The sequence below is a fragment of the Phyllobates terribilis genome, unplaced genomic scaffold (assembly GCF_046119375.1).
Source record: "Phyllobates terribilis strain yellow unplaced genomic scaffold, ASM4611937v1 Scaffold_5__5_contigs__length_657084704, whole genome shotgun sequence".
Taxonomy (NCBI): Eukaryota; Metazoa; Chordata; class Amphibia; order Anura; family Dendrobatidae; genus Phyllobates; species Phyllobates terribilis.
The window spans coordinates 265,990,628-265,996,797 of record NW_027362765.1 but is presented as its reverse complement, the minus strand read 5'-3'; the positions used below and the strand labels follow the sequence as shown (position 1 = coordinate 265,996,797).

The following is a 6,170-nucleotide window of genomic DNA, read 5'->3' as shown; positions in this document are numbered from 1 at the left end:
CCAGCTTTGCTGTCTCAACCCGTTATTCTTTTCAGCAATTTATATAATTTCTTAGAAAGCATATCCCTGATGCAATATAATCCAAATCACATATACATATATATACCTTTACATGTACTAACTATATGTGTATGTATATATTATATGTATTTTTTCTGCCTATTAGGAGTGCGCTTGCATAAGACCTGCTTTGTAGCATACATCATGTACTCCAGCACAACAGTACAGCTCCTTCCTTTTGTGTTTCTATAGTGCAATCAAAGTCAGTGCTTTCAAATGATCTTGCAGATGTCCCATAGCTATAGATATGGTTGCTGTCTGTGTTGCTATGATGGCAAGAAGCAGTTGTAAGAGCAGCTTGACACTGAAGACATGAATAGAGCTTAAACCTGCACCATGCATAGCTGGACATCATTACTGGGATTAGTTCTATTCTACTATTCATCCCCTGTAATACCTGGAAATGTCTGCATTATTACAGTAAGAGCATGGCACTCTTACATTTTGCCACTGTTCCTTATCTTGTTCTCTGCTGCATCTTGAGTGAGCTGGCCAATTGTCTCAGCAGAGGTTGCCAGCAGCAGCACCACTACTCTGCTGCTAACAGGTTGCCTCTCCATTGAGATGCAGGGATGCTCAAAGCATTATGAGTGCTGTTGAATTTACCCGAAATGTTGGGAACTAAGCTTTCTTTCTCTTGAATATCCATACAGCACAGAAGGAGCAAGGTAATATTTTCTGGAGAAGAACAAGCTGAAGCCTGAGTGACTTATTGAATGAAGTCTTTGGCGCATCACCTGCATCCACTTTCTCACTGCACGGTGTAAATTGGTAAGTACAAATTCACATCTGTGGGTTTTTTTTTTTCTAACCAGACAACTTATATTAATACTTTGTTTATGTGTCATGTTTATTTTTTAAATAAATAGAAAGAAATGAGAAATTATGATTTTTTGTTTTCAAAGCTGTAATCTAAACAAATAGAAAAGATAGTTCTATAATATATACCTTAGTTTGTTCCTGTGTGTGCCCTATATTATCATCATCAATGATACAATGAGCCTTTGCCCTCTTCAGTACGGAAGCAGTTAATCTTTAATGATATATATATATATATATATCATAATATATATATGTATCTGTGCTGTTACTCAGCAGGCATCATACCGTAATAATGTAATCATGTTTTCATATCTATGTAAATCAAAGCATGATTTGCAAACCATTGGAATAGACCTGGTCAGAGCAGCAGGAACAGGTGGGATGACATTGTGTCCTCATGAATACACAGCAAATCCTATAAGTACATGCATTAAACGGTAGCAATTTAATTAAATTAGTTATGTATAAGATGTAGTCTTTCAGTAGTAATTGACCCTGCTTCTACATTATTATCAACGGAAGTAAAATGTTGCATTCTGTACGTTGAGCTTAACTATGCTTTATAATTGCTCATATATCTTCAACTTGAAAGCAGTCGTCTCCAATCTGTGGACCCCCCAGCTGTTGACTAACTACAACTACCATCATGCGCTGACTGATCCAGGTTGTCAAAGTATTCTGGGAGTTAGGCTACGTTCGCACGATGAGCTTTTGCTGAGTTTTTGATGTTGCAGATTTTCTGCATCCATTAAGTAAAATAGGTTACTTACATTACATTTTTTTTCTAATATATGCAGCGTAAAAAAAACTCATTGTGGGAAAGTATCCTTCAAGTTTGCCAACTGATTTGGAGATGGATTAGATCACTGTTTTAAACTATGCAGATATACTACTTATGTAGCAATACAATTCATATTAATCACATAGGATTTCTAGCATAAATAGTACAAGAATTGTCTCTTTTTTTGATTGTGACAAATTTGTGTGATCTATATATAATCTGGTATATATCTATTATTCATAAAAATGTTGATTAACGTTTATGGCATTGAATAGATGGTTAAATTAATTATTAGTCATGGCTCAAAAATCTTTTGAAGGTTATTAGAGCATACCTCTTGAAAAGCTAGAAAACAAACAACTTTTGCAGTTTCAGCATCATCAGCAGTATTGTCCTATGCATGTACAGGTGCATCTCACTAAATTAGAATATCATCAAAAAGTTAATTTATTTCAGTTCTTTGGTACAAAAAGTGAAACTCATATTATATAGAGTCATTACTAGAGATGAGCGTTGTTCTACTCGAACTGTTCGCCAATCTCAAATTCGAGCTGTTTTGGGCGGTGTTCGAGCCGTTCGGCGAACACGAACAATTTGAGAAAAATTCGGCTGTTCGAGGTTATGTTCGATAACTGTTTGTGCACCAAAATCATAACTGGATTTTTTCTCAGTAATGATGAAAATTAATGTTAATACGCAGTTTGAGTGTACAGCGGGGTGGGGGGAGGGGCAGGGGATGGATCTCTGCAGGAACAATGAAGATCTCCATTTTTTTTTCTCTTTCCCGCATTTACAGTGGGGAGGTGCAATCTGTCAGCCTATCAGCAGCGCACACACGGAGCGAAGTGCTTTTTTTCACACAAGCAAGGGCATGTGTCATTGGCAGTGTATGTCACATGTCCTTGCCCTATAAGACCCAGCCATTTTCCCCGTCGCCACCATTTTCTCACTGCTGCAGCTGCGTGTTAGACGGCACCGCTGTTGCTGTGTGTGCTATACCTTGTTAATTTCAAGCCAATTTTCGCACAAATCTACAGATAGCTTGGGAGTAGGGAATAGTTGTGATGGCAGTCCTTTTAAGGACTAGGTTACAGCATTTCCTATGACTTTTATCAGGCAGGTCTGTGCTCTTAAATAGATAGGTTGTGGGAGTAAAGACTAATTGTAATTGGAGTCCTTTTCAGGACTAGGTTACATCAGTTCCTATCAGTTTTTGCCAGGCAGGTCTGTGCCAGTGCTGTGCAAGTTTTTTTCACAGCATTTGGCTGAATCTAGCAAAGCTAATCCTTTTTGGCCTATTGCAGAGTGTGTTAGTCAGTGGAGTAGACTATCTGTGTTGCAAGATATACCACCTGTGTATAGAATACCAATTTTTTTACTGCACCTAGTGAAGTAAAATCTTTTGGGCATAGCATCATTCTATTAGTCCATCTATACTGACCTCCATCAGGTTGCAAATTGAATATAATTTTTTTCTGCATCTAGCTCTGAAAAAATATTGGGCTTCTAGCTGTGTGTGGGACTTGTTCTATTAATCCATCTATACAGACCTCCATCAGGTTGCAAACTGAATATATTTTTTTCTGCATCTACCTCTGAAAAAATATTGGGCTTCTAGCTGTGTGTGGGACTTGTTGTATTAGTCCATCTATACTGACCTCCATCAGGTTGCAAACTGAATATATTTTTTTCTGCATCTACCTCTGAAAAAATATTGGGCTTCTAGCTGTGTGTGGGACTTGTTCTATTAATCCATCTATACAGACCTCCATCAGGTTGCAAACTGAATATATTTTTTTCTGCATCTACCTCTGAAAAAATATTGGGCTTCTAGCTGTGTGTGGGACTTGTTGTATTAGTCCATCTATACTGACCTCCATCAGGTTGCAAATTAAAAATAATTTTTATCTGCATCTACCTCTGAAAAAAGATTTGGGCTTCTAGCTTGGTGTGGGACTTGTTCTATTAATCCATCTATACAGACCTCCATCAGGTTGCAAACTGAATATATTTTTTTCTGCATCTACCTCTGAAAAAATATTGGGCTTCTAGCTGTGTGTGGGACTTGTTGTATTAGTCCATCTATACTGACCTCCATCAGGTTGCAAACTGAATATATTTTTTTCTGCATCTACCTCTGAAAAAATATTGGGCTTCTAGCTGTGTGTGGGACTTGTTCTATTAATCCATCTATACAGACCTCCATCAGGTTGCAAACTGAATATATTTTTTTCTGCATCTACCTCTGAAAAAATATGTGGCCTTCTAGCAGTGTGTGGGACTTTCTCTATAAGTCCATCTATACTGACCTCCATCAGGTTGCAAACTGAATATAATTTTTTTCTGCATCTAGCTATGAAAAAATATTTGGCCTTCTAGCAGTGTGTTGGACTTTCTCTATTAGTCCATCTATACTGACCTCCATGAGGTTGCAAATTCAAAATAATTTTTTGTCTGCATCTAGCTCTGAAAAAATATTGGGCTTCTAGCTGTGTGTGGGACTTGTATTAGTCCATCTATACTGACCTCCATCAGGTTGCAAATTAAAAATAATTTTTATCTGCATCTACAGTACCTCTGGAAAAATATTTGGGCTTCTAGCTGTGTGTGGGACTTGTTCTATTAGTCCATCTATACTAACCTCCATCAGGTTGCAAATTGAATATAATTTTTATCTGCATCTAGCTCTGAAAAAATATTTGGCCTTCTAGCAGTGTGTGGGACCTTCTCTATTAGTCCATCTATACTGACCTCCATCAGGTTGCAAATTAAAAATAATTTTTATCTGCATCTACCTCTGAAAAAATATTTGGGCTTCTAGCTGTGTGTAGGACTTGTTCTTTTAGTCCATCTATACTGACCTCCATCAGGTTGCAAATTGAATATAATTTTTATCTGCATCTAGCTCTGAAAAAATATTTGGCCTACTAGCAGTGTGTGGGACTTTCTCTATTAGTCCATCTATACTGACCTCCATCAGGTTGCAAATTAAAAATAATTTTTATCTGCATCTACCTCTGAAAAAATATTTGGGCTTCTAGCTTTGTGTGGGACTTGTTCTATTAGTCCATCTATACTGACCTCCATCAGGTTGCAAATTGAATATAATTTTTATCTGCATCTAGCTCTGAAAAAATATTTGGCCTTCTAGCAGTGTGTGGGACTTTCTCTATTAGTCCATCTATACTGACCTCCATCAGGTTGCAAATTAAAAATAATTTTTATCTGCATCTAGCTCTGAAAAAATATTTGGGCTTCTAGCTGTGTGTGGGACTTGTTCTATTAGTCTATCTATTCTGACCTCCATCAGGTTGCAAATTGAATATAATTTTTATCTGCATCTAGCTCTGAAAAAATATTTGGCCTTCTAGCAGTGTGTGGAACTTTCTCTATTAGTCCATCTATATTGACCTCCATCAGGTTGCAAATTGAATATAATTTTTATCTGCATCTAGCTCTGAAAAAATATTTGGCCTTCTAGCAGTGTGTGGGACTTTCTCTATTAGTCCATCTATACTGACCTCCATCAGGTTGCAAATTAAAAATAATTTTTATCTGCATCTACCTCTGAAAAAATATTTGGGCTTCTAGCAGTGTGTGGGACTCATTGTATTACGCCATCTATACCAAGCTCCACCAGCTTTTAAATTAATAATAATTTTTAGCTGTATCTAGCCATGAAAATAATTTTTCCCAATAGTGGTAGCAATAGAAATATGGGGCGCGCGCCTGGCTAACAAAAATATACGCTTCATAACACAAAACACCAGCCTAGCGCACTGCATTAATTAGATGGCATCATCGTCTCTCCCAGTGCTAGGCCTACTACGCAGGCTAGTATTCCTGTGCCTAAAACACAATGTATGGGTCCGCACTAGCCACTATGCTGAGGGGTATAAAGCTGCTGCTAACGCTTTATAACAATTCAATTGGCAGATTTTCACAGAGCTCTTCCACAACGCCCACCCATCGGGCAACAGTTGCCTACCCTCCCTATGGGATCTAGTGGCGAATAGTTGATGCCATTAATCAGAGCGTCAGTTGCCCCGTCAACGTGGCAAGCATACGGTAAGGCATGGGAAGAGTGGACACGACTAGTAGCAGGCAGACGGGTTGACCAATGTGAACAAGCCAGATCACAAGACACCATAGAATTTCTCCACCAGCTAATGATGAGGGGCATATCAGGGGCGTCAGCGCAGCGGTGTCTGACCGGAGTAGCATTTCACTTCCAACTACTGAATTGGGGAGATGTGACAAAGATTCATCATCAGACAATCCATAAAAGGGTGGAAAAGGGGTCAGCCAAGTCAGGAATGTAGACGTCCCGTCCCGTGTCACTAAAACTGATTTCTCACATCTTATCCCTAACACCATTAACATGACACTCACAATTTGAAGCAACACTAATGTCTACTGCATTTGTGATCGCCTTCTTCGGGGCGCTATATATAAGCGAATTAGTCCCTCAATCCAAAATTACCACCAGTGGACGCTTATTACACCA

The 6,170-nt window shown here is 38.3% G+C and overlaps 1 protein-coding gene across 1 annotated transcript in view; it reads left to right on the top strand.

Moving 5' to 3' along the window:
* The first annotated feature begins 549 nt into the window (after nt 1-549).
* Nucleotides 550-6,170, top strand: part of ANKFN1 (ankyrin repeat and fibronectin type III domain containing 1) — a 1,224,583-nt gene continuing 1,218,962 nt past the window's right edge. The window contains exon 1 of the mRNA XM_073684132.1: nt 550-831. The gene's annotated coding sequence lies outside the window, so the exon portion shown is untranslated. The remainder of the gene's footprint in view (nt 832-6,170) is intronic.